Here is a 22416-nt window from a genome sequence, read left to right on the forward strand (position 1 = left end):
TTCACCGCTGCTTCTAATTAGAAGGGAGCTTTAAAAGAAGCCACAGGATTTGAGGCTGCCTGGGAGCTCGCCTCCCTCAGGAACCGCACCTGGCCGGGAGTGAGGCTAGGGCGAGGAGATTACCAGTCTCGTCCACGCTCGCCGCACCACCGTGCCACCCTTATCCCGGGGGCCACGGGATCCGATTGTCCAGGGCTTGGGCCTGGGGCACCAGGGACAGGCCCAATTCCCCTCCCGGGCTGCATGCAGTTGCCAGACCTGGGAGACGAACGAGGAGCCGGTTTAAATCGTCCTCACTGGCATGTCAGGCGAATGTGTATGAACTTTCCTAGGGGGTGGGGTGGGGTGTCTCCGAGCAATCCCGGCGCCTCTTAGATATTTAACTTCCCCTGGGCAGCGGGAATTTCATGCCGATTCTCTTGTTGATTTGAACTTTTTTGGACCTGCCTTAGAACCTTGAAGATAATCTCCGAGTCGAGGGTGGGGGTATGTGGGCACATTCTAGAAGGCTCAACAAGTTTGAGGTTTTGCTTACAGGTCTTTGGGAGGATAATTTTAAATAATTAAACAGTGTTTTAAACCCATAAGCATATACATTGCACTCTTTCTGGCTTCTTCCAGACTGTCTAAATAGTGTGGTGAAAACCGAATTCTTCAGGGTGTCTTGCACCCTTGGAGGAGCGTTTGTTGCTCTCCGGGATCCCGGCGGTGGGCGCTGTGCTCTTTAAAAATGAGCACTGTTTCAGGCTCCGGTGGCTTGGATATCCCGGGGCGGGCTGAACACCAGCTGGAGGCAACCCTACTTATATCCAGCTGGTTGGGTCAAGCCTGGCTGTGGAAAGCCGAGGGCTAAGGTGCAGGTCACGCGTAGCGCCGCCTCCACTTTTGGTACTTTTTTTGAGGGAAAGGGGCCGAATATGGGAAGGAGGAAGCCAAGCCGTCGTACAGGGTTTGGTCGGAGTGGACAGGGTGAGTCGGAAGCAGAACAGCCGAGGGTGAGAAGGTCCATGGTGTCCTGTTCATACGCTGGGGGGCGGGCGCGCCACCAGAAGCTAAAATTTAGAGTAAGACCACGTGGGGCTCAAACTCAGCTCTGTCATTTACATTTACTAGCTCGGTGACCTATGACAAATTACTAGACTTCTCTGAACCTCTGTTTCCTAGGTGAAAAGTGAGTAATTTATTGTGAGCATTCAATGGGAGAATGTGCTCAAAGCGCTTAGCACCGCGCCAGGCCCCGTACTTTGCGCTGGAGAAAGGCGGCTGAGCCCTGTCTAGGGCCTTCTACACCGACTTTCCATCCCGCCTCCCCCCATGGGTTCAAAGCACCCTGAACGGTCAATTTAGGATTATGTCAACTCCTTTGGCCCTTCTTCAGGCATGTCGTAGCCAGAACACGGTGATCAACTTCAACTCCCGCAACTCGCTTCTCAGGGCCCTGGTCCTGCCAGGTTTGCGCCCTCTGCCGCGCTCCCCAGACGCCGGCTTCATTGCTCAGGGCGTTTCTTCACCCAGACCTCCTTCCCTGCTCCGTACCAGCCTGACTCAGTCGCCCGGGAGGGAGCCAGCATCCGGGTGGGGGCGCCACCCGGTTTCCTCACAAACTTTCATCTGCCCCAGGCTCTGGTCAGCCACCTTAGTGGGTCAACTGCGCCCACTATCAGGACAGGCACACAGCCACTTACTGCCCTCGTGACCCACGTCAGCGCCCAAGCGGTCTACCAAGTGCCCGAGAGACCTGTGGCTCTTCCTGCCCGGAAGAGCATGAGGGCCTCCAGCCGCTCCCGCTCGGCCCACACGAAGCAGCTTCCATAGCTAACAGGGCCTAGGACCCTCAGCCCAATCACAGACTTTTCTGTGAGCCACTTAGTGCAGGCGGCCTGCGCTGCGAGAAGAGGCGGGGTGTCCTGATGTCGGATTTCGAAGCTCCCAGCTTCAGGTAATGCTGAACTCAGGCTCTCTCAGGCCCCTGGGGTCCCCGGATCTGCTGATGGAATCCGTTCCTCTCCCGCTTCCAGCGCCATCAGCACCAAAGTTGCGGAGGGAAGAATTTCTTCCTTAGGGTTAGGCTCTGCCGGAACCTTATTTTCATCCCAACCCGGAACCTCCTCGACTCTCGCTCCCACACTTTAATTCACCATCAAGCGCCAACCCCACAGCGCTCCTGCTCGAAGCTCTTTAAAGCACGTGGAAGTCTAGACACAAGCCTGAGCAAGGACTTAACTTGGGAGTTCACCCATGCGGTGGCCTCTGCTTCGCTTTCCCCTTGGGGAGCCGGGGACCATTGGGTCAGAGGGCCACGTGCACTTTCCGCCAGCAGCAGTTTCTTTTCCTGGACCTTGGGGGCGAGCAAGCCTAACTCAATTTTGGCTCGTCCTTGGGCCTTTCGGAGAGGTAAACTAGTCCTCTAGGCTAGGAGTGGGGGAAACTGAGAGGTTGGACTCCTCTGAGGAGAAGGCGAGGGGAGTTGAGGGGGTCTCGCCACACCGGTACCTGAGCCTTTCGCCGGGAGCTATTCCTCCAGGAAGCAAAAAGCGCGCCCGACGCTCCAGTCGGATTAGCTTGAATGATTAGGGTTATTCTGGTAACCACAGGTAAAGAAGGAAGCTAGACCTCTTCCCAGGAAGAATGCAGGAGAAAAGTCCCGCAACCCTGGCGTGCGCCCGCGGTGTCCCGCCGGGACCGTTGCCACTTGCTCACTTTCAGCTGGGGGTTCTCCAACGGTGGCTACAGGAAGCCAGGGGAGCGCAGCAAGGCCTCCTGAGGCCGAGAACCTGGAGAAACCCTGGAGGCGTGAGGCAAATGCCTGGTACACCCCCTCCACGAACGGCCTCCGGGCCCACCCGGCCCCAAGTGACAGGTGCAGCCGCAGCCTTGGCCGCCCGCTGTGCCAGGGCGGCCGCCGCTCACTGGTGCGGAACCGCTATCGGAACGAGTTTGCGCTTCTGTTTACAAAGCAATCCTGCCATCAAAAGAGGAACAAAATCACCACTTATCACACCCTGTCATAAAGTAATCTGCCCCGAAGGGAAACCGTAGCGGAGAACCGCGCGCAGTGTGTTTCTCGGGGAGGAAAGAGGGACTCTCCCAACTCTCCAGAGGAAATCGCTCCTACACAACGCGTCCCGCCAGGCCGCGGCGAGGAGGAGGGTCCCCCCAGCTCGGACGCGAGGATGTGACAGGGGAGCCCAGCCCGGGCCTGGGCCCGGTAGTGCGCGGCGTTGCACTCTCGACTCTGGAATGAGCCCATGTGCAGGTGTCTACTTTCCAGTATCTTCGAAGACTGCTCCAAAGGCCTCTGAAATGGATCCACCGACAGTGGAAAACGAAGTTCTCGGAGGCTGCAAGGTCCGATTTGATCTCTTTCGCAGCAGGGGCACGCAGGGCTGAATGGACAACATTCTGAAATTTCTGACCGCGGGGAGGGGGTTTTCTCTCCCCAACTCCCCTCTACCCTCCCCATGCCCTGTGCCTGGAGGACTGGGAGTTAAGCACTCACAGGGCAGTACCTGCCAAGTGGTGAGAAGATGGTGCCGAAATGGAGGGATAGGCAGAAGTCCTGGAGAATTATAAGCAATCCTTGTTCGGATACAGTACTCTCAGGTTTTGTCCTTCTCATCCTGCCTGTTCTAAGACTGAGGCCAGAAACCCTTCATGCAGCCAAATCTAGTCACAGCCGTGGGGGAGGCCGGTTACGTGGTCTTTTGAGTTGCCTTTGGACATTAGGAGAGGGACCTCCCCAAGAGCCTCCCCCCCACACACGTGCCTTCAGATGCACTTCAAAAGGGCTACCGAGATGGTCTTGGTCTCACTAATTCATCGCTTAGTATAAACTGAGTTTGGGTTTGTTCATGAGCCATCCTGGGTGCTCAACACTGCACACACACACCCTCTGATTCTTGTAGCCAGGGGAGAGATTTCTCCTGCAGCCAACATAGTACATAGTACTTGTAGGTAGTACACACTAGGTCAGCATTTGGCGAGATTGGATGCACCTGCTGCAGTAGAGTCCGGGTTTCGGACTCCAGCATTCTCAGTCCCCCATAGCTCCAGACCCCAAAAAAGTCTGCAATCACTTGTCAGGATAGATCAACTCGGCTCCTCATGGGATGTCTGGAGCTTGGGTAGTTGAGGGGACTGCTTGTTTAATTTATACACAGGTAGAATTCTCAATTTTAAATGGTCATTTGCATTTAGTGAAGGCCTTGGGGAGGCTGTTTCACCCTTTATAAACTCTGTATGGTTGATAGACTCGGAGAGTCCATGTTGCTCTTGTGTAAACTGAGCATAACATCTGTAAGGCCAGGAAGTCTAGGGAGTTTCCTTTCCAAAGATGGGGACACTAGATCAAAAGCCTGCCCATCACCAACAGCCCAATGGGGGAACATTTCCTCTATGGTAGTGACTTTCTAGGCACTTCTGAGCGGACTCAAACCACCAACCTTTCAGTTAGCCAGGCACATTAACTGTTTGCACCAACCAGGGGGTCTTTTCAAAGTTTGCTATTTCTTAGAATCACCTGGGGAATATTTTTGTTTGTTTGAAAACGTGATGACAAGTGACCTCCCAAGCCAACTAAATAAGAATTTCTGGGGGCAGAAGAACCTAAGCATACGTATTTTTTAAGTGTCCCAGGTGCATCCAGAGTGCAGGCAAGTTTGAGAAGCAATGGTTTAGGGCAGTGGTTCTCAGAGTGTGGTCCAGGGACTAGCAGGATCAGCAGGACCTGGGAACTTGTTAGAAATGCAAATTCTCAGGCCCCACCTCAGCTCTCCTGACAACTCTGGCGTGGAGCCCAGCAATCTGTGTTTTCTCAAGCCCTCCCAGCGAGGCTGATGCATACTCCAACTTGAAAACGAACCACTGATTTAGGGAAATGAGTGCCTCTGTCTGAGGCAGAATTTTCGGACCGGCTTTCCAAACTGCAGCTGCTCTTCGCCTTTGGCCTTGTGAAAAGCTTGAAACTCTCCCCACCTGTCCCTCCTTTGGGAACCCGGAGGTGTCGCAGTCTAAGGTATGGCGAGGCATGAACCTCACGGTCTCACCTCTCAAACAAACTGCCCTGAATTTGAAACAACCTATTTAAGAACAAGAACCGCGTTCCAACATCACTGCTAAACAAGAGCCTACAACCTCAGCGTTCCCCGGAGCCTCTCAGTGACGTTTTCACCAGGTACAGGTTTAGAACCACACCGAAGGGGAGCTCCGCACTAAGGAACCCAGACCGCGCCTGGGTTATAACACACCCTATTTGGCACCAGGTATAACTTTTTTTTTTATATAACTTTTACTCCAACTTTCGGCTCTGGGCTTCTTTTTCTTCCCCAGTCTCCTCCTCTGCTCTCTCTCCCACTTGCCCAACTTCTCCCGCCTTTCTAGGTATCTCCGTCTCGCTCGCCCAGCCTATGTGCTTGGACTCTGAATCTGAAGTCAGAAAACTCAGCAAATCTTCCAGTCGCCGACTTCTTACTTTGAGAGAGTGAAATCCCCGCTTTCCGCTCCATCTGACCCCAAACTGGCTGGTTACCTTTGCCAACGAGGTGCACTCCCAGTCGCCCCGCGTTCTAGGACACCCTCCCCCGACCCGACCCAAGTTTCTTGTATTTGTCCAACAAAGCCCCTGCATCGGCGGAGTCGAGCTGGTTGGATGCCATTTCCTACTGCGGGCGGCTCTGCCACGCAGCTGGGTCCCAAGAAGCGCTCGCACGTGTCCCGCTTTACGCACACACGTCGGGCAAGCGACCCGGCCCTCTGGCTTCACGCACGGGCTCGCCGCGGGCCTGCGGCAGCCGCCCTTCTGAGCACGTCATCTAGTAGAGAATGTGGACCCGGGTGGCTCTGCCGTGCCCCGGCTGGGGCCCGTTCACCTTTCCGGCTAAGAGTACCTTTCCTGGAAATGGCGGTGTCTGGATAAACAGGTGGGCGGCGCCAAGGGGACGCGCGGGAGTCGCTGGCGGACAGCGCACCTGGGCTCCCAACGCCGCCGCCCTCTTGCGCCGCCGCCTCGGCCACCTCTTGGGTGGCGGGACTGGTTACTGGGGGGCCCTTGCGGCGGCGGCGGGCGGAGGAGGGGGGGTGGCCGGCACCCAGCGCAGGGCGCCCCCACCGCCCGGGACTGACCCTCCCACCCTGCTGCGCGCGGGCTTCGGCAGGGAGCGCGTTCTGGCGCCAAACCTGGGCCTGGCCCGGCGGCGGGGAGCCGATTGGGCTCCTTCCCATTCAGAATTTAGAGGCCGATGGAGGCAGCGAGTTTCCGAAATTGATGCAAGTCTCCTTAAAGTCTAGGGGGAAACCCTCAAAACCTTCTGCCAGGCGAAGCCTGTGCTGTGGCGAGACTAGGTCCTGGTTCCCTCTGTGCAGGCCCGTTTCCCCGCTCCCCGAAGGGCTCCAAGGTCCCGGAGAGATTCGGCCAGGGCTCCGCTTCGTTTCGGTTTTTGTCGCCTAATGGCGGAACGATCCGTAATGCCTGCTGGGATTTTCTCAAGGAGTTGCCACCTTAATTCAGAAATGCGAAATGCGACCTTAGTTTAAAAAGTGGAGATCCCTTGTATTGCTTTCTACCTTCCTGAAGGAAGCTACTGCTCCTGTGCTCAACCGGACCCGCAGACAGCAGGTTCCAGTGCTTTTTCAGGAGACCACAGAGTCAGAAAGAGCAAACGTCAGCTGCCATTAAAACCTATCAGACTGACACGTTGTAAACGTGTGTCACTTCTTCCTAGTTGAGCCGTACTGCGTTGACACACGCTGCTGAAAGGATTGCTCTACAGTGAGAGGGCTGTGCCTGTACCCATTTTGAGGCTGCACAAGATAATTTATCAAAGATCTCAAAACGACAGGCCGGCCACCCCCGGATTTGGAAGCACACATCTAGAAATCGAAGATGGATGCAGCTCTCCTGCTACTCGAGACTAGAGAATTTTTCTTTATGAAATCATTACATTTATTTTCAAAATAAAACAAAATTTAACATGACTGTGGGGAGGCATTTTTCAAATGGCATTATGTTTTTCTGTATTTCAACATGGCAAGTTGGGCTTCAATTTGTTGACAATTTAATAAGGCCAGATGAGGTATGTGAGGTTTTTTTTTTTTTTTAATTAACATAGCCCACACCACTTCATCTGTCTCCAAACTCAAAATGTGTGCTTTCTGAATATTACAATCTATACGACCTTTCTAATTCGATAATTTCAGCCGTGATGCTGTGGATATAAGAAGTAGACAATTTTCCTTTGAAGTGTGATGGTGAGGAGAATGCAAAGAGTGTTTTTTTTTCTCAGAATTGAAAACAAACATCAGAACCTGACAATTTATACATAGTTCCCTTTCTGACTTGATTCACCCTTTTGACAATTATTATTTAAAATACCAAAGTTACAGGTTACCAAGTTAACTGTGGTCTTCGGCTTAAATATTTTATGTCTAATTATGAAAAGCTGTCTTTCTTTTGCCACAGGCACTCTTTAAAGGTGAAGACGTTGTCCAAAATACTTAGCTGAGCAAAGACTCAGATAATAGCATTCAACTGCTTTTAATTTCCAGTTACCCTAAAATTTTATAATTTTATAACCACAGCTTGAAGGAACCTCTCAAGTATACTGAATAAAGGGTAAATACATAAAAACTGTTTAAATACATATTTTCTCCTTTCATTGTTGGAGCATTCAAGCAACCATTATGTAAAATTTAGGTTAAATAAAACATGTTAAAAACACATACCCAGTTTACATATTCTTATTGTGTTCAAATATTTATACAAGGGGGGGGAAAAAACCCAGGATATTGACATGATTTTTAACATCTTTTTCCTTTTACTGCTAGAGAAAGAAGCTAAACAAAGCAAAACCTCTTCAAACAACAGGATTTTCTTGGACTTGGCACTTTTGGTGTGTTCCAATGCCAACACTAAAAGAAGAAAACTAGGAAAAATCTGACTTGTGATGTTAGAGATTAAGTATCGGCCTGTCTCAAACCTCCCAAAGAGAGGATATTCGGTATGCTTTCTACAATTTTATCCCGAGGAACAAGTAATCAGAAAATCACCGAATTTCAGAGCCTTAGCATTCACGTCATAACCTCCCTCTTTCCAGATGTGTATACTGAGCCAAGAAGCCCTGGTGGCACAGTGGATAAAGTGCTCTGCTGCTACCCAAGAGGTCGGAGGTTCGAATCCACCAGCTGCTCTGTGGGAAAAAGATGTGGCAGTCTGCTTCTGTAAAGATTTACAGCTGTGGAAACCACACCCAGCTGTCCTATAGGGTCACTGTACATTGGAATTGACAGTGGGTTTGGTTTGTGTTTGGATACTGAGCCCAGAGCAACTCAGCTAGTTGATGACCCAGGGGGTCAAGACTATGTATCCAAGCAAATGGCTTTCCCGTCATCATAATGAATCAACCAACCAACCCACCCACCAGCTGCAGTTGATCAGTCTCTGACTCATGGCGACCCCATGTGTGTCAGAGTGGAACTGTGCTCTATAGGGTTTGCAATGGCTGATTTCTCAGAAGTAGATCGTAAGGCCTTTCTTCCAAGGTGCCTCTGGGTAGATGTGAACCTCCAACCTTTCTGTTAGTAGCTGAGTACTTAACTGTTTGTGCCACCCAGGGACCCCTCACCATACCCTTTCCATATTGACTTAGCCTACAGTGTTGTGTCTTGAATTGTGCTCAGGATTAAGCACCTAATTAAAATACCTTTACGACTAAAGAATGTTTGCAAACCTAAACATCCCATCTGCTTTAAAGAGGTTCAAATTAAATATAATGCTGTGTATCCATTTTCACTGCAGACAGGACATGTCCACCATTGACAGAAGTTACCTCCAAAGGCTTGATGTTGGATGAAGCAAAACAAGTGGTTCTGGGGGCCTAATGCTGAAATTTCTTTGGTGACTGTTTCCCATTAGTGAGCTCAACCTCCACTGAAAGCTACAAGAGGACTCTAAAACCAGAAACTGTCAGCTTTTAGTCTGAACATGCCTGCAACTGCTGGTGTCTTCAGTGTGCCGTGAACATTGTCTTGATAGCACGCCTGCTGTTTTTGTGAGACTAAAATTCTAGTAAGAGAACTTCACTTTTGGTATTGCTGTTTCATCTTTTAATACATTGATGAGACTTCTTACAGTACTGTTCTGCCTTTTAAAATCAACAGGTAATGATAGGAAAGCAGGAATAATCCTTTAGGAATTACTATTTGATTAGGAGTTATAAGGGAATTAAACAAATGAAAATAAAAGACTAAAACATTAAATGACAGATAAAATATAGAAGTATCTTCCAGTGGATCAATACACTGTTGTATTTATCAATATTCGTAACAATGAAAACAGGTTATGATAACTCAGATAGCTAAACAGGATCTTCACCACTAAATTCAAGTCTACCTGTTCTGGTCACTGTGACCAAACAACCCCCCAAAACTCGTTAAATTCTACAAGGAAGGTGTATTTCCTATTTATAAGGAATGCTTTTAATAATCTCTTAGCTGGGGCACATTTGGAAGCAAAATTGAATCATGGTGACTAACTTTCTCTGAAATTACCTGCCCCATTTTGAAGCAGATGGATAAGTAAGTGATCTCAATACCTTCAAACAAAGCAACAAAAACAAGCCCCAAGTATCCCCTTTTAAATGTTTTCCAAATATGTATAGCTGGTACAAGTGACAGCTGGAGTTTTTTCTTAAACATTTGCTGCCCCCATGTGTTCCTTTAGAAAACTGGGTATTAAGATAAATAATGTTTATTTAACATCTCATATACAGCATTCAGAGATCCTGGTGGCGTACTGGTTAAGTGCTACGGCTGCTAACCAAAGGCTCAGCAGTTCGAATCTGCCAGGTGCTCCTTGGAAACTTTATGCAGCAGTTCTGCTCTGTCCTATAGGATTGCTATGAGTCAGAATCGACTTGACGGCACTGGGTTTGGTTTTGGTTTATACAGCATTCACTGCTTAGATGTACAAACTACAATCAGAGAACAGTCTAATGATTGTAGAAACAGCACCAGAGGAGATGGTGGGGACGCGGCGTGGGGGAAGGGTCTTGATGTTGCCGCAGACTACTTGTGTTATCTCCAGTGACTGCATAACCTCTGTGCCTGGGTCTCTTCAACTTTACCACGGGTGTCAGATTGGCTGGATTGGGGGAAGTGCATGAACCATTTAGCTCTAATATTTGGTCATTCTCATTGAGGATAATAAAAGAGAAGTAGGAGAATCTAGCTATCCCATTTTTGGCTAGGCAGTCAATATGGAGGTGTGCCAGAAACTGCTCATGAATCAATTTCCTGTTTCATCATTGGAATCTATTACCTTGGCTCCCTGTCATCTTGACAAACCTGCTTCTTGGTGTTTGAGTAGCTCTGAGCCTAAAGAGACAAGAAGGAATTCATTTCCTAATGCCCAGTGATTATCCAGTAGATAGCTGTGGCTTCTAAAATGAAAATCCTCTTCAGCATTCACAGTTTGCATCAGCTCACAGGTGCTTCTACAGTTCAACTTGTGTTTTTTCTCTTTTTTAGTGGGGGAGAGGTAAAAAAAAATTTTTTTTTTTTACCGCGGTAAAATATATATAACAAAACACTTGGCACTTCAACCATTTTCACGTGTACAATTCAGTCTGTCTAGTTCTTAAGCTTTCTTCATAATGGCATGATGGCCATGGCAAAGCTCTCCTCTACCTGGTTCCTTGATAATAAACCAAAATGCTGAACCAGCTGCTGTTTAGTTGGTTCTGACTCATGGGGGCACTGTGTGTGTCAGAGAACTCTGTGTTCCATAGAGTTTTCAATGGCTGATTTTTGGGGAAGTAGATCACCAGGCCCTTCTTCTGAGGTACCTCTGGGTGGACTCAAACCTCCAGTTTTTCAGTTGGCAGCCAAATGTGTTAACTGTTTGTACCAGCCAGGGACTGCTCCTTGATAATAGAGCCTCAATTTTGTCCAGTTATCAGGTAACCAATTGTTTCAAGAAAGCTGGGTCCCTCCTTTGCCCAAGGGGATACATCTTGTATTAGTCTAAGAATTTGAATTTTTGCTCATCTTCAGCCTTTGCTGTTAATCAGAATCTTTTGGGGAAGCTGTATAAAAATATTGACGCTCAGGCCCCACCTCCAGAGATTCTAGTTTAATTCGTCTAGAGTGACCAACTGGTCTAGAGTGAGACCCCAACATTTTTAAACACTCTCCAAGTGGTGCTAACCGCAGTCTGGGATGAGAACCACTAAGTCAATAATGTTAATTCCACTCCCTTCTCTGCTGATTGGTATAGAAACGAACACAGGATGTAAGTTTTAGCCACTGATCTGATGCGAGGAAGGCATCTCAGAGAGTTTTCTTGACTCATAAAAAAGGAATAGGAAAAAGGATTATATTGTTCTTTTCCAGTTTTTGCTTTTTCCATGTGGAAGTCTAAGGGATGTGATGTCTGGACCTTCTGCAGCCACCTTGTGACCACAAAATCAGCTCTCACATGCAGGGATGGCAGAGTGGAAAGAAAGAATGTAATTCTGCATCTTCAATGGCCTCTTTGAGCTGCTAACTTAATCTAAGGAATTACTATGTAAGGGGCATTCAGTTGGCACCAAAAAGCATTCTGATACATTGATAGTTCTAAAAAAAAAAAAAAAAAAGTAGGCACACATGTTTTAGATTGGGTTCCTCAAACCATGCCATGGAACCCCTGAGTTTTTATAAGACCTTTTACAAGTGAGATTTGTGTGGGTGTGTGTATGTTTACATAGTAAAATGTGTGAGGATATAATTTCAGTATACTGTTCCTTACATTTCTGTCTTCAAGCTAGAGCAGTTTATTTTTAAATATAAAACAAGGACTGAGGGAGAGATAACCTACCCTTGGAAAATTTCTTATTTGACCTGGATAAGATTAAACCTAAAAAAAAGAAAAATGTCTCACAATTCATATAAACTCTGTCCCTAAACTTCATAATATATATAACTTTTAATGTTATTTTATATTGCCATCATTTTTTTATTTGATTATTAGTGATACAAATTTTGTCACCATCCGCCGTAAATATGTAGATCATTACAATGTTACCGTCGCATCAAATTTCTGATTTCTTCTTAACATCTAGTTTCAGGGACTGTGCTTGGATCTGTTTTTCTTTTCAAGAGTTGCTTTTGAGGCCCTTCTTTTTAATTCTTTTTTTTTTTTGTTAAACGACATTTTCATCATTAAGGTACTCATCACCACTGGATGGAGTGTAAGACCCCTTGACTCTTTCCTCTGTGTCTTACTCTTGGCACGCGTGAAACATGAATGCAATACAAACGCAGCTGTCCAGGCGTAATTCAAGCTGATTAAACGTCTGATCCACAGGATTCCAAGTCGTGCTCATGTTTATGAATGCTACTTTGAGTATCAAATATGAGTGCCAGAATATTCATGTACTAGGATTTTTTTAGGATACTACACCTGATGAAACAATCTGGTAAGTGCATGTGCCTATAACTGCTTGGAGGAACATGCCTTTAGCCTTCAGCATTCCTGTATTTCCTAAGCATACTGGCATGTTCGTAAAACATGTGTCTTGTTATGTGAATTATATGCACGTGTACGCAGCCTGAAACGTGCACATATAGAAGAGAGGCATTACTTTTATCCTGATCACCATCTATTGCAACATGAAACTGAAACATTCAAAGCCCCAAAGGCAAGAAATGCAAAATTTCATGTTAACCTGGGTGGATTTAAAAAAATTTTTTCGATTACCAGATGGCTTAATATATAACCGAGTAGGAGACAGATTTATGGTATAGAAAATATTCATGCGTCCTTATCTACATCATAAATCCATTATTCAACTACTTTCGGTGTACCAAGAAACCAATGAAATTTATGGACATTATTACCAACTATAATCAGAATTATATGGTGAGATCCGCAGTGGTGATATGTGTCCTTGGAACAAGGTGCAAAGTGACAGACATCAGGTAATCGTCTTTGGAGTCAAAGTCCAGTTTGGTGGGACAGCATGTTCTGAGTGCCAGGAATATTTCTGATCCACTTTTCATGACCAGAAATTTGTTATTTTGGCAACGATTCTCAAATGCCACTCCATTCCCATACAATATTCCATTTTTTCCCAAAGCAGTATGATCAGTTTGTTGTTGATGTGGTTGGTTGCCGTTGAGTGGGTTCCAACTCATGGTGACCTTAGGTACAACAGGAACAGACATTGCTGAGTCCTGTACCATCTTTACCATCTTTGGTATGTCTGAGTTCATTGCTGCCAACCACTGTGTATTTTAAGTGATTTCCAACCTAGGGGGCTCTTACTCTACCACTACTGGACAATATTCTGTTGTGATCCATAGCATTTTTACTGGCTAATTTTTGAAAGTAGATCGCCAGGCCTTTCTTCCTAGTCCAACTTAGCCTGGAAACTCCTCTGAAACCTGCCCAGTATGGGTGGCCCTGCTGGTATTTGAAATATCAGTGGCATCGCTTCTAGTATCATAGCAACACACAAGCCATCACAGTATGACAAACGGACAGATGGGTGGTAGATGATCAGTTTGAACGTAATGTATCTCCTCAAAAACTGCTACTGCCCACGTAGGGCAGTGCTCAATTTATAGTGTTTTGAAATGTTGATAGGTTTTGTGAGCAGCCTGGGATAAAGGGAAGAGACTTGTGCCAGAATTTGAAGAACTGGGTTCCAGTGTCAACCCAGTCATAAGCTAGCTGTGTATCCTGGGGCAGATTGCTTCATATCTCTGGGTTGCATTTCCTGGCCTGGAAAGCAAGACTGTTGGATCCAATGATCTCTGAGCTCCCTTCCAGCTCTAAAAGTTCCTTGAGTTCCAATCAACTATACATACACCTTTCATCTGAGTTCTAAAACAGCACAGCCTGGAAATGATGGGTCTAAAGATGAAATACACAATGAAGATAGCAGAGTCACAAGACTAGAAGATACCATCTAATTTATTTCCTCACCTTCAGGTGGAAACTAAATAAATGATTCCATATATATGAGAGTCAATCCTACTTTATGTTTTTCATTATTTATTAGTCACAGCATTTTCACCTATCACTGTATATCCTAACTTATAAATCCAGGTAACTTCTGGTTGATATGGAGATAATATTGGCTTCATTGAAGAAAGAAAAAAAAAATTTTTTTTTTTTGTTTTGAAGAGAGCTACATAAATACATGCTGATCATACTTAAGGATATCATAAAAATTGACATTTTCTTATTGGAATTGAGGCATACAGGCCTATGAGTGGATTATATACAATAATCTTTATAGGCAAGTTCTATCACAGTTTGTTGTACTGTGGTGGCTCCTGTAATGATGCTGGAAGCTATGCCACCAGTTGCTCAAATACCAGCAGGGCCACCCATGGTGGGTGGGTTTCTATGGAGCTTCCAGGCTAAGACAGACGAGGAAGAAAGGCCTGGAGATCTACTTCTGAAAATCAACCAGTGAAAACTTTATGGATCACAACTGAATATTGTCTGACTTGCAAGCTTTGGACATATCATCAGGAAGACCAGTTGACGGAAGAGGACACCATGTTTGGTGAAGCAGAGGGCCAGCGAGGGTGAGGGAGACCTTCAGTGAGATGGACTGGCACAAGAGCCACAACAACAGACTCTAACATACCTGTGATCTTGAGGACAGTGCAGGACCAGTTGGCATTTTGTTCTGATATTCATAAGGTCACCATGAATTAGAGTTGATTCTACTGCAGCTAACTACCCATCTAAGGCAAGTTTTCTGTTTAAAAACAAAAAACCAGAATTAGTCTTATGATATTATTCATTATCTATAAAACCCCCTAACCATATAATGTTGCATTTGCATATTTAAATGCACAAACATCAGAAAAAGAATACATTTATTTCAGCTCTAGGTACCCGAGGCTGGGAAACCAGAATTTGGCCTACCACCCCTTTGCCTTCAGTCAGAGTGAGAGCAAACATCACCAGCAAACTGAGAATCTCTCCTGTTTTCCAACAACTCCAGAGATTCACTTGCTTTCCTTTGTAGCCTATTGTAATACTTAAGAATCCTCCATGTCTGATCATTTTTCAATTTCATCTGATCCTTACATTGCCTTATATCTCATCTTTCCTGTTCTCTCTGTGGGACATACAGACAGCTGTTGGGAAGGCTTCTTTGCACAACCACCGTTCTCATTCTTAGCCATTATCTCTAGGTTAGGCAACATGGTACAGTTCCTTCAATTATTCAACAAATACTAAGTATCTTCAGAATGACATCCATTGTTATATATAGGTTTTGGGGCTAGAACAGTGAAAGCAAAAGACAAAACTCCCTGTCCTAGTGGAGTTTATATTCTAGAGGGGGAGGAAACAGACTATTAACAAGATAAATAAAAAAAATACATAGTATGTTAGATAATGGTCCAGGCTAAAGAGAAAAATAAATGAAGAAAGGAAGTCAGGAAGGGGGAGGGTGGTGGTTGACAATTTAGATAGGGAGGCCCCCCAAGGATGAGAGGACATCTGCATAACTAGGAATATTGCAGGCAGAGAAATCAGCAGGTGCAAAGGCCCTGAGGTAGAAATACAGCCAGCTAGCATGGCTGGAGTGAGCAAAGGAAGGCGTAGTGACAAATCTGGCCACAGAGAAATAGAGAAACGGTGGACGGAGGGGAGGGAAACATACTGTGAAGGGCCTTGTGAGCCATTTAAAGACCTGACTTTTTCCTCTGAGAGGGAAGAGTCTTGAGGATTTTGAACTGAGAAATGGCATGCTCTGACTCATATTTGAACAGGGTCACCTTGGCTGAGCTGTTTAGAGGAAACCAGAGGAGGACTAGTGTGGAAGCAGGAAAACCAGTTTGGCTGTAGCAATAACCACGAGGATGGTTGAGATCACCCGGGAGGGCTTGTGATAAAAAGGAAAGAGGTCCAGGAAAATGCTGAGGTTCTCTAATGTTTAGAGTCAAGGAGATGAAAGGACACCACCAAAGCACACCTAGAAGGCACAGCCAAGTAAGAAGGAGGAAACCAGTGAGCATGGAATCTGGAAGAGAAATTTCCAAGAAGAGGGAGTGAACGGTTGCATCAAATGCTGATGATGGGTTTAGCTTGATGAAGACAGAAAATAGTCCACTGGCTTTTAGCAACACAGAGGTCATTGAATGTGGGGGGACCAGCAGGGATATTGGAATCAGGGAGTCCTACAGTCATAGCCAAACTCACTGCATAACACCTGGTATCAACTGCTGTCAAGTTGATTCTGACTCATGGCAACCCCATCTGTGTCAGAGTAAAACTGTATACCATAGAGCTTTTAAGGTCTTGTCTTTTGGAAGCAGATCACCAGGGCTTTCTTCCAAGGTACCTCTGGGTGGACTCAAACAGCCAACCTTTTAGCTAGCAGTCCAGAGTGTTAACTGTTTGTACCACCCAGGGACTCCTGAAACTGGGTACCATTTAAGCAAGCTGCTTAACCTTTTCACTCTCATTTTTCTCAGTGGTGAAACAGGTATAATAATTCCTACCTGAGTGAGTGGTGATGAACTTAAAGAGATAATGTTAGGGAAGCCCCTGGCACTTGTTAGTACCCTAAAATGTTAGTTCATCACTCAATTACCCTATTATTGTTGTTTGGTATTATCATTTCAAGGTTTTTAAATTATTTTCACAATATAGAGCACAACATATAATAAAATACACATTACACTCTCTTTTAGAAAATAAAAAAAATTTAAAGTAATTAGCAACTCAAAACAGAAGTTGTTTGAAGGGAAAAGTTGGCCAATACTGCCATCTGTTGGAATTTTGTTCAAAGCTCATTTGTTGGAACTGATTTATTCAAACTCGTGGCTATCTTTTATGCTGCTTTGATTCTTTTGTTCTCTCTAATGAGCGTAAACCTGGAGAATGTTGTATTTCATTTACGCCTAGGATTCGTATTCTAAGGAATTAGAATACGAATTGTTAGCAATTCTAACATAACCAATTTGGTATTTTCTGACTTCCAGAATTCATTCTCAAGTTTATAGAGAGCAAGTTGGGGAAGGAAGGCATTGATGGAAAACCTCTGCTTCTGAAGACAATGTAGAACGTCATTAGTATTAATGCTTTTTTCTCAATTATAAAATATTTGGTGTGCTTTTCCACTTAGCCCACCATTACTCTCAGAAGCCAGGCAGTGGAAAATGAAGGTTTCAATCTTCTAGCTCACAAAAGTTTGCCTGCTGACTCTGAGGACAAGTTCCCACATTACAGAGTTGGTTTAGAAGGCTGCGTGGGAGTGGAAAGGATGCTCAACCTCGTAAGAAAAAGGCAACTGACATTGAAATCTGGTGCCATTTTTCTACTTGTCATATGTCAAAGGTTAAAAACTTTGGTGATAGTGTTGTTGACAGTGAGATAGATGATTCTTAAGCCTTGCTGGGAGTAATGTAAGATGGTACAGCTTCTACATGAAATCTATTCAAACAAATAGGTGCATATCCTTAACCTAGCAGGTCTACTTTTGGACTTGATGCTACAGACGTATCTAAAGGAGTGTGCAATGATGGGCATATACAGGGAATCATGTTTTATTATAGTAAAGATTGCAAATTGCCGAAATAAGCAACTGTTTAAATAAACTATGTTTTTTTTTTTAGTCATATAAACGAATGCCATTCAGCTATTTAAAAACATGAGGCAGTTCTCTACGTACTGATATGGATTGATTTCTAAGACATCTTGTTAAAGACAAAAGCAAAAGGCAGAGCACTATCTATGATGTAAACATCTGTTAAGAATTGTGTTTTGTTGCAAGTAATAAATAACCTCATAAAAGTGACTTAAACTATTTCTCTTTCCCATGAAATAAAATCAGATACAGGGAGGCTATGGCTGGTAAGGGGACTCCACAACCCTCAAGAACCAGGCTGCTTTATTTTATTGTTTTGCCATTCCAAGTGGGCTGTTTCAGGATCCAAAATGGCTGCCCAAACTCCAGTCATCACATCCACATTCCAGCCAACAGAAAGGACGAAGACTTTTTTTTTTTTTAATTTTTATTGTGCTTTAAGTGCAAGTTTACAAATCAAGTCAGACTTTCATAAAAAATTTATAAACACCTTGTTATATACTCCTAATTGCTCTCCCCCTAACGAGACAGCACACTCCTTCCCTCCACTCTCTCTTTTTGTGTCCATTCGGCCAGCTTCTCTCATTTCCCCTTCAGACAGGAGATGCCAACATAGTCTCATGTGTCGACTTGATCCAAGAAGCTCATTCTTCACCAGTATCATTGTCTATCCCATAGTCCGGTCCAATCCCTGTCTGAAGAGTTAGCTTTAGGAATGGTTCCTGTCTTGGGCTAACAGAAGGTCTGGGGACCATGACCACAGGAGTCATTCTAGTCTCAGACCATTAACTCTCCTCTTTTTACTATAATTTGGCATTGCATCCTGCTGATCTCCTGCTCCCTCAGGGGTTCTCTGTTGTGTTCCCTGTCAGGGCAGTCATTGGCTGTAGCCGGGCACCATCTGGTTCTTCTGGTCTCAGGATGATGTAGCCTCTGGTTTATGTGGCCGTTTCTGTCTCTTGGGCTCATAATTACCCTGTGTCTTTGTTGTTCATTCTCCTTTGATCCAGATGGGTTGAGACCAACTGATGCATCTTAGATGGCCGCTTGCTGGCGTTTAAGACCCCAGACGCCACTCTCCAAAGTGGGATGCAGAATGTTTTCTTAATAGATTTTATTATGCCAATTCACTTACATGTCCCTTGAAACCACGGTCCCCAAACTCCCACCCCTGCTACACTGGCCTTGGAAGTGTTCAGTTTATTTTTATTCCGGAAACTTCTTTGCTTTTGGTTTAGTCCAGTTGTGCTAACCTCCCCTGTATTGTGTGTTGGCTTTCCCTTCACCTAAACTAGTTCTTATCTACTATCTAATAAATGAATTTCCTTCCCCCCTCTCATAACCATCAAAGAATATACTCTTCTCTGTTTAAACTATTTCTCAAGTTCTTATAATAGTGGTCTTATGCAATATTTGTCCTTTTGCAGCTGACTAATTTCACTCAGCATAATACCTTCCAGATTCCTCCATGTTATGAAATGTTTCACAGATTCATCATTGTTCTTTATCAATGTGTAATATTCCATTGTGTGAATCTACCATAATTTATCCATTCATCCATTGATGGGCACCTTGGTTGCTTCCAACTTTTTGCTATTGTAAACAATGCTGCAATGAACATGGGTGTGCATATATCTGTTCGTGTAAACGCTCTTATTTCTCTAGGATATATTCCAAGGAGTGGGATTGCTGGATCGTATGGTGGTTCTATTTCTAGTTTTTTAAGGAAGCGCCAAATCGATTTCCAAAGTGGTTGTACCATTTTACATTCCCACCAGCAGTGTATAAGTGTTCCAGTTTCTCCACAACCTCTTCAAAACTTATTATTTTGTGTTTCTTGGATTAATGCCAGCTTTGTTGGAGTGATATAGAATCTCATTGTAGTTTTAATTTGCATTTCTCTAATGGCTAACGATCATGAGCATTTCCTTATGTATCCGTTAGCTACCTGGATGTCTTCTTTAGTGAAGTGCCTGTTCATGTCCTTTGCCCATTTTTTAATTGGGTTGTTTGTCTTTTTGTAGTTGAGTTTTTGCCATATATTGTAGATTTTGGAGCTCAGCCGCTGATCCGAAATGTCATAGCTAAAAACTTTTTCCCAGTCTGTAAGTAATCTTTTCACTCTTTTGGTGAAGTCTTTGTATGAACATAGGTGTTTGATTTTGAGGAGCTCCCAGTTATCTAGTTTCTCTTCTGCACTGTTAGTAATGTTTTGTATACTGTTTATGCCATGCACTGGGGCTCCTAGCATTGTCTTTATTTTTTCTTCCATGATCTTTATTGTTTTAGATTTTATATTTAGGTCTTTGATCCATTTTGAGTTAGTTTTTAGGCATCGTGTGAGGTATGGGTCTCGTTTCATTTTTTTGCAGATGGATATCCAGTTAAGGCAGCACCATTTGTTAAAAAGACTGTCTTTTCCCTATTTGACTGACTTTGAGCCTTTGTCAGAAATCAGCTGCTCATATGTGGATGGATTTATATCTGGATTCTCAACTCTGTTCCATTGGTCTATGTATCTGTTGTAGCAGTGCCAGGCCGTTTTGACTACTGTGGCAGTATAATAGGTTCTAAAATCAGGTAGAGTGAGGCCTCTCACTTTGTTCCTCTTTTTCAGTAATGCTTTACTTATCCGGGGCCTCTTTCCCTTCCATATGAAGTTGGTGATTTGTTTCTCCATCTCATTAAAAAATGTCGTTGGAATTTGGATGGGAATTGCATTATAGCTATAGATGGCTTTTGGTAGAATAGACATTTTTACAATGTTAAGCCTTCCTATCCATGAGCACGGTATTTTTTTCCACTAATGTAGGTCTCTTTTGCTTTCTTATAGTTTTCTTCGTACAGGTCTTTTATATCTCTGGCAAGATTTATTCCTAAATATTTTATCTTCTTGAAAAAAAGTATTGATTTGGTGATTTCCTCTTTGATGTTCTTTTTGTTGGTGTAGAGGAATCCAACTGATTTTTGTATATTTATCTGGTATCCTGATACTCTGCTGAACTCTTCTATTAGTTTCAGTAGTTTTCTTGAGGATTTTTAAGGGTTCTCTGTGTATAAAATCATGTCATCTGCAAATAGAGGTATGTTTACTTCTTCCTTACCAATTTGGATGCCCTTTATTTCTTCATCTAGCCTAATTGCTCTGGCTAGGGCTTCCAGCACAGTGTTGAATAAGAGTGGTGATAAAGGGCATCCTTGTCTGGTTCCAGATCTCAAGGGGAATGCTTTCAGGCTTTCTACATTTAGGATGATGTTGGCTGTTGGCTTTGTATAAATGTCCTTTAATATATTGAGGAATTTTCCTTCTATTACTATTTTGTTGAGAGTTTTTATCATGAATGAGTGCTGAACTTTGTCAAATGCCTTTTCTGCAGGGATTGATAAAATCGTGTGGTTCTTGACTTTTATTTATATGATGGATTACATTGATTGTTTTTCTAATGTTGAACCATCCCAGCATACCTGGTATGAAACCCACTTGGTCATGGTGAATTATTTTTTTTGATATGTTGTTGAATTCTATCGGCTAGAATTTTTTTTTTAATTTTTATTTTGCCTTAAGTGAAAGTCTACAAATCAAGTCAGTCTTCCATACAAAAATCTATATACACCTTGCTATATACTCCCAATTGCTCTCCCCCTAGTGAGACAGCCTGCTCCTTTCTTCCACTCTCTCTTTTCGTGTTCTATTGGCTAGAATTTTGTTGAGGATTTTTGCATCTAAGTTCATAAGGGATATAGGTCTGTAATTTTCTTTTTTTGTAGTGTCTTTCCCTGGTTTTGGTATCAGTGATGTGCTGGCTTCGAAAATGGGTTTGGGAGTATTCCATCATTTTCTATGCTCTGAAATACCTTTAGTAGTAGTGGTGTTAATTCTTCTCTGAAAGTTGGGTAGAACTCTGCAGTGAAGCTGTCTGGGCCAGGGCTTTTTTTTTGTTGGGAGTTTTTTGATTACCTTTCCAATCTCTTTTTCTGTTATAGGTCTATTTAATTGTTCTACCTCTGTTTGTGTTAGTTTAGGTAGGTAGTGTGTTTCTAGGAATTCATCCATTTCTTCTAGGTTTTCAAATTTGTTAAGAGTACAATTTTTCGTAGTAATCTAATATGATTCTTTTAATTTCAGTTGGGTCTGTTGTAATATCGCCCATCTCATTTCTTATTTGGGTTATTTGCTTCCTCTCCTGCTTTCCTTTTGTCAGTTTGGCCAGTGGCTTATCAATTTTATTAATTTTTTCAAAGAGCCAGCTTTTGATCTTGTTAACTCTTTCAACTGTTATTCTGTTTTCTATTTCATTTAGTTCTGCTCTAAGTTTTATTATTTCCTTTCTTCTAGTGCCTGAAGGTTTCTTTTGTTGTTCCCTTTCTATTTGTTCAAGTTGTAGGGGTAATTTGATTTTGGCCCCTTCTTCTTTTTGAATGTGTGCATTTATTGATATAAATTGACCTCTAGGCACTGCTTTCACTGTGTCCCAAAGGTTCTGATAGGAAATATTTTCATTTTCATTGGATTCTATGAATTCCTTTATTCCATCCTTAATGTCTTCTATAACCCAGTCTTTTTTAAGCAGGATATTGTTCAGTTTCCAAGTGTTTGATTTCTTTTCCCTGCTTTTTCTGTTGATTTCTACTTTTATGGCCTTATGGTCAGAGAAGATGCTTTGTAATATTTCAGTGTTTTGGATTCTCCTAAGGCTTGCTTTATGACCTAATATGTGATGTATTCTAGACAATGTTCCATGTGCACTAGAAAAAAAACTATACTTGGCTGCTGTTGGGTGGAGTGTTCTGCATATGTCTATGAGGTCGAGTTGGTTGATCA

The 22416-nt window shown here is 44.0% G+C and overlaps 1 long non-coding RNA gene across 1 annotated transcript; it reads left to right on the top strand.

Annotated features, from left to right (window-relative positions):
- Positions 1-5740: 5740 nt before the first annotated feature.
- LOC126075553 (uncharacterized) lies at positions 5741-10520 on the top strand. The gene is made up of 3 exons (XR_007517220.1): positions 5741-5918; positions 7822-7994; positions 8792-10520. It is a non-coding gene; the product is annotated as an uncharacterized LOC126075553 (long non-coding RNA).
- The last annotated feature ends 11896 nt before the right edge of the window (positions 10521-22416 follow it).

This window comes from Elephas maximus, chromosome 1 (genome assembly GCF_024166365.1).
Source record: "Elephas maximus indicus isolate mEleMax1 chromosome 1, mEleMax1 primary haplotype, whole genome shotgun sequence".
NCBI lineage: Eukaryota > Metazoa > Chordata > Mammalia > Proboscidea > Elephantidae > Elephas > Elephas maximus.